This window comes from Nannospalax galili, unplaced genomic scaffold (genome assembly GCF_000622305.1).
Source record: "Nannospalax galili isolate Female #2095 unplaced genomic scaffold, S.galili_v1.0 scaffold290, whole genome shotgun sequence".
NCBI lineage: Eukaryota > Metazoa > Chordata > Mammalia > Rodentia > Spalacidae > Nannospalax > Nannospalax galili.
The window spans coordinates 2,400,869-2,407,583 of NW_008331486.1; the positions used below are offsets into that span (position 1 = coordinate 2,400,869).

At 39.8% G+C, this 6,715-nt stretch overlaps 1 protein-coding gene across 5 annotated transcripts in view; it reads right to left on the reverse strand.

Moving 5' to 3' along the window:
• Nr6a1 (nuclear receptor subfamily 6 group A member 1) overlaps nucleotides 1-6,715 on the reverse strand; it is a 198,908-nt gene that overhangs the window by 73,821 nt on the left and 118,372 nt on the right. The window lies entirely within an intron of this gene.

Consider the following 6,715-nt stretch of genomic DNA (forward strand, 5'->3'; position numbering starts at 1 on the left):
CATAACTCTAGTTCCAAGGGATACAATGTCATCTTCTGATCTCCGTGGGCACTGCATATGCACAGGTATCCTTACTGTAGGCAATACACTCATATACATAAAAGTAATAAAAATAAAATATTATAAAAAAAGGAAAATGACTGTAAAAATATCATCATAACCTTTTTTCAATGAATTGTCCCCTACAATGAGAGCTTCCCCTTCTCTTGGATGCTTTTAAGGGCTATAGAATTCTGAATACAATGAACCTTATCATTTGCCATGCCTTTGCAAAAGACACATGCATTAAGGCAATCTTTGTGAGCCTATTCCTAGAAAATGGCTCTTTTGGTCCTAGTGAGGTAATTATGGATTCAAAGTTTGCTACTGTCCTTTTAATAGTATTTACTAAGTTTTGGTGAGGTTCATTTTTCATACAAATAAGATACTTAGTTTCCATTGAAGGGCTCTGTTCAGATCAAGTTAATACAAAGTTAAGAGAGCTTGGATCCTTTATTGCACAACATCAAGAATTATCAGATGAATGAGACATTAAAAAGAAATAAAATCCAGGCTAAGACATTAAAAATTACACAGAATACAATTCCATCACTATAGTGTACCTATTAAAAAAGAAAATTCACTACAGAAGAAACAAAAATAAAAAGGGTTGGGAGCTTTTTACATTAAGTGCTTAGAAAAGAAATATAATGATCTGAAAACTCAATATCCACAAAAATGATTATGACTGGACAGACTATGGACAGGCAACTGGATAAGGCACCAAGAGCTGGGAGTTCTAGATTGGAAATCACATATAGAACTGGAAGTGAAATCCTGGTCTAGTAAAGGCCCAGGTTTTTTGTTGCTGTTTTTTGTTTGTTTGTTTTGTTTTTGGTCCTTTTGAGACAGGGTCTCTTTGTAGCCCCAACTGACCTGGAACTTACTATGTAGACCAAGCAGGCCTTAAACTCAAGAGATCCGCTTACCTCTGCCTCCCAAGTGCTGAAATTAAAGGTGTGCACCACCATACCCAGCTTAAAGGCCCAGTTTTAAAAACCCATGTATATTATGTACAATGTGAATTCTATAGATACCATAAACTGGAAACTAGAAATGGGAAACACAGTATTTCAGATGTTTCATATGTCTAATTATCTCACCTTTCCAAGTCTCTATCTTACCACAAAGCACCTAAAAAAATCCTTGAGAAACATAGTAAGGTTTTTTGTTTGCGTTTTGATCAAAGGATGGAAAACAGAAGAATTCAAGTGATGAACCACAAGCCTTTTTCAGAGGAATGAATAAGAATTATTATAGGTCAATATTCATATTAATTTCTTCACCTATAAAACAGGAGTAATACATACGGAAAAGACTCAGAAGTGTTCTGAGAAATAAATTTGGACGTGTATGTAAACATTTTATAAAGAGATATATTGCTGGGTGTGGTGGCACACACCTTTAATCCCAGCCCTTGGGAGGCAGAGACAGGTGGATCTCTGTGAGTTCAAGGCCAGCCTGGTCTACACAGTGAGTTCCAGGACAGCTGGGGCTACAGGGAGACCCTGTCTGAAAAAGACCAAAAAAAAAGAGAGAGAGAGAGAGATAATACAACTATTATTAATAAAAGCAACATGTTACTTTTAGAAAAGATACTTTTATTCATTATTTTATTTTATGTGTATGAATGTATTGCCTGCATATATATAAGTACAACTGTGTTGTGCAATGCCCACAGAGGTCAGAAGAGGGCATCAGAATTCCCTGGAACTGGAGTTTCCGGCAGTTGTTAGCAATCATGTGGGTGCTGAGAATCAAAACCAGGCCCTCTGCAAGAGCAACCAGTGCTCTTATCTCCTGAGACATCTCTCCAGCCCCTAGAAAAGATAATTTTTTAAAAAAGGACTGAACTGAGCCGGCCGTGGTGGTGCACGCCTTTAATCCCAACATCTGGGAGGTAGAGGCAGATGGATCTCCGTGAGCGAGGCCAGCCTGGTCTCCATTAGCAAATCCAGGCCAGCTGAGGCTACAGAGAGACCTTGTCTCAAAAAGACCGAAAAAAAAAAAAAAAAAAAGGCTGAACTGGTGATAAGGAAGGCAGCATGGTCCCAAGTCTATGAAGTCAAGAGTAAAAGACATACTGTTTAGGTTTTTAGCATCTTTTTGAAAAAAAGTTCACTTTTTTCTTTCCGAGTCAGGGTCTCCCTGTAGCCTCATCTGGCCTGGAACTTGAACTCACAGAAATCCACCTATCTCTGCTTCCCAAGTGCTAGGATCAAAGGCCTGCACTATCAAGCTCAGCCCATACATTTAAAAAAAAAATTTTTATGTGAATGACTCTTCTACCTGCAGGTAAGTACGCCCATGTTATGTAACAGACTACAGAGGCCAGAAGAGGGCATCGGATCCCCTAGCACTGGAATTTCAGACAGTTATTAGCCAATATGTAGGTACTGGAAACCAAACTTGGTTCCTCTGCAAGAGCAGCCAGAGCTCTTAACTGTTCAGCCATCTCTATAACCCCTCCATAAAATTTCTTACCAGTTCATTAAATAAGGAATTTGAGATATAAAAGAAGAGATTACATACAAAGAAAACTGAAGTACAGAAGAATGAGAAGAAAACAGAAAATAGATTTTACTATGAGGTGAGGGAAAGTCTAAGTACAACATGAATCCCCTCCCCCCTTTTTTTTTTGGTCTTTTTGAGACAGGATCTCTCTGTAGACCCAGCTGTCCTGGAACTCACTATGTAGACCAAACTGGCCTTGAACTCAGAGATCCTCTGCCGCCCTAGTGCTGGGATTAAAGGCGAGTGCCACCACCCCCAGCTGAATCCCATTTTTTTTTTTTTTTTAAATAATTTATTGGAGCTGGAGAGATTGCTCAGCAGTTAAGAACACTGGCTGTTCTTGCAGAAGACCCATGTTTGAATCCCAGCACCCACATGGCAGCTAACAACTGTCCTAACTCCAGTTCCAGGGGATCCAACAACCTCTTCTGTCCTCCTTGGGCATTGCACAACATGGGTGTGCCTACAGACAGGCAATACATGCATACACATAAAATAAAAAAAAAATTAAAAAAATAGGTAAGTGCACTTGCCTACACACAGGCAATACACGCATACGCATAAAATAAAAATAATAAATTTGAAAAATTGGTAAGTGCACCCGTGTGTATACACACACACACACAGGAAATGAGAAGGCACCATTACCCACTTATCAGACTGAGAAAATGATTATTTCAGTATTTAAGGAGATCTAAATGAATGGGTATGCTCATATCATTCTGGTAGATGATACACAGCACCTATCAAAATGGCACCTATCAAAATTTAAACTACATGTGTTTTAGTTCAAGAGCCCCATCTCTACTCCCCTACAGAATTTCTTACACTTACACTTGCTTACAAAGATAAATATAAGATGAGCACTGGAATATCTGAGAAGGAATCAGACCCCTATACCTTGCTAGATCTCGTTACACTCGCTCCCTCTAGATTTTAGTTAGCCTTCAATCATTTGGGTGATGCTTCTCTCCTCACTGTTTGCTAACAGTACTAATGGCCAAGGTGCTCCTCTCAGTTTCTGATAACTCAGTTTGAAGATAAGAGGTTAGCCCTATCCTACATAAGACAGATATTCCAGTGCTGCAATTGGTCTATCTGCTTGGGTGTTATTTTATATTTATGATATTTCCATTTTGCTATGTTATTTTTTTTTTTTTTTTTTTTTTTTTTTTGTCTTTTTGAGACAGGGTCTCCCTGTAGCCCCCAGCTGTCTTGGAATTCACTATGTAGACCAGGCTGGCCTTGAACTCACAAAGATCCGCCTGCCTCTACCTCCCGAGTGCTGGGATTAAAGACGTGTGCCACCTTGCCTGGCTCTATGTTGTCTTTTTACCTAAGTTTAGCAGTTGTGGCCATTGTCCTGAATAGAAACACAATTAACTAGTTTTGGATCACTGATGGTTTCCTTTTGTCCCTACAGACAATAAATACTATACAGTGAAAGTTTCTATGCCTGTATCTTTTCTAATGTCTGATGAATTATTTTCATAGGAAGAGGTCTTAGGGCTGGATCCTGGGTTATGTAGTTGGGATAGTACAGAATGTTTTTCAGACTCCACATAGCTTTATCACTTCCACCAGCAGAGGTCAGTATTTTCTAAATGAACAAGGCCTCAGGAATTTGGCAAAGAATTAGCTCAATATGAAGGCAAACTCCGTAAGTACGCTAACAGCAGCTCCCAAGATGTGGGAGGTAGAAAAGACCCTACAGTTCCTGGCAACATCTAAGTGTGTCCTTGATTCCCTATGGTATCATGATGGAAAATTTAATTATCCTCAATTGGCAAATATATTGCTATACTAGACACAGTGAGCATAACACTCCTATATCAACTTGATCTTACTAGCAATAAAAATTACTAGACCTCTACTAGGATCTCTGTTGGTATTTTCTCTACTGTAGAAAGAATGGAAAGGGCATTGAGTGTGTGTGAGTGTGTGTGTGTGTGTGTGTGTGTGTGTGTGTGTGCGTGTGTGTGTGTGTGTAGGGATGAGCCATACACGTATATGTGGAGACTGGGATGTCTTCCTACTTTATTGTTTGAGAACAGACATGGACCTGGAGCTTGCCGTTTCAGTTCGATTAGCTGGCCAATGAGCCCCCAGGATTCTCCTGTGCCTGCCCCTCAGCAGTAGGGTTACTAGAGGGCATGGCCATACCCCGCTTTCATGTGGGTGCTAGGGACCTGAATTCAGGTCCTCAAGAACTTTATGCACTAAGCCATCGTCCTAGCTCCTGACCACAGGTGTTTAAGTCTGATTCCCTCTCTTCAGCTTCACTTTAGCAGAGCTGGAAACAAAACAGGGTACTAAAGGGAGTAACACAAAATGAAAGTTCAAAGCAGTTAGAATTATAGGTCTAAGAAAATGCAAATTGCTATGACTGAAATGTCTCAAGTGTTCATGCTGGCTCACCAACCAAGTAAGCCATTCTAAATTAATCCATCCTTAAGTTTTAGTTATTCCAATGCTTAGGTCTTGAGAGCTTAGAGAAATACTACTGTTAAATTGAAAATAAAATTGAAATAGTGTCTTACTATGTAACCTAGGCTAGACTTGAACCCACTATGGAACCCAGACTATTCTTAAACTCAGTCTCTACTGTCTCAGTTTACATAGTGCTGGTATTACAGGCATGGGCCATCAGGCTGGGTTTTGTTGGGGGGGGGTTGTTTATTTTTTTCTAGCTTGCTTGTTTTGAATTTTGTTTGCTTGTATGCTTCTGGAGACAGGGTCTGGCTACATAGCCCAGGCTAGCTTGGAACTCCCAATCCTGCTCCCTCAGCCTCCCAATTATTAGGATCACAGGCACAAGCTACCACACACCTGTATGAAATAATATACATTTACCTATCAAAAGGCTGGAAACTATTAATACATCAGCTGTTCACCACTACCCCTCTCCAACATTTTCTCAGGAGCATTTATATAATCAATATCAAAGCCCACATTACAGAAATAATACTATAATAGTTTTTAAAAAAAATAGGTTCCCTTTTATTCTAATTGCAGAGATGAAGGGGAAAGAGAGGAGGTGACAATTATTTGCAATCATTTGTGGGGGAGAAGACTTAACTACACCCCAAATTAAAATACATAAATCCTTTCACCAGAACGGAGGAACCCTCAGTAGCAGAGGGTTTGCCAAGAACATGCAAAGTCCTGAGTCTGATTCACCAGCACCACCAAAAAACAAAACAAAAATACCAACAACTTTTACATGGAAACTCTACTTCTAGAATTTTTATTTGTGTGTGTATGAATGTATAGTCTCCACGTATGTAAGTGACTCATGTTGTGTAATGCCCACGGAGGTCAGAAAAGAGCATCAGATCCCCTCGAACTGGAATTATGAACAGTTAGGCTCCATGTGGGTGCTGGGAACTGAACCTGGGTCCTCTGCAAGAGCAGCCAGTGCTCTCTAGCCCCTATACTTCTAGGATTTTATGCTACAAAAACAATCTCATAAATAAGCAAAGCATTAAGTGAAGAATTTCACTGTAGCCATGTCTACAACATATAATAAAATCAATCCAATGTGCACTAACAAAAAAATGAACAAATCTGGCATATCCATGAACACAATCGTTAATGGCAAAATAGATCTATAAATCCTGTTGTGGGATAATCTAAAACAGGTTACAAAATATGAGCACCAGTTGTGCCAGTAGTGCACAGCAGGCAGATGCTCTTGAGATCAACGTTAGCCTAGGATGATCTACATAAGCAAGTTCCAGGACACCTGGGGCTACATAGTTAGACCTTGCTTCAAAAAACAAAAACAAAAACCCAAACACCACCACCAGAACCAGTAACTCCAGTCCCAGAGGATCTGATGCCCTCTTCTGGCTCCCGAGGACACTGCATAAGATGGGTACACTTACATGCAAGTAAAATGTTCATATAGATAAATAAAATAAAAATTTAAAAATCAGATTTTTAAAAAATTTGGTTTGTTACCAACCTCAAAGGATGATGAAAATATAACTCCTATATATAAGGGATGAATACATTAAAAATATATGTATAGTCAGGCGTGCTGGTGCATGCCTTTAATCTCAGCACTCGGGAGGCAGAGGCAGGCGGGTCTCTGTGAGTTCAAGGCCAGCCTGGTCTACACAGTGAGTTCCAGGACAGCTGGAGCTACAGGGAGACCCTG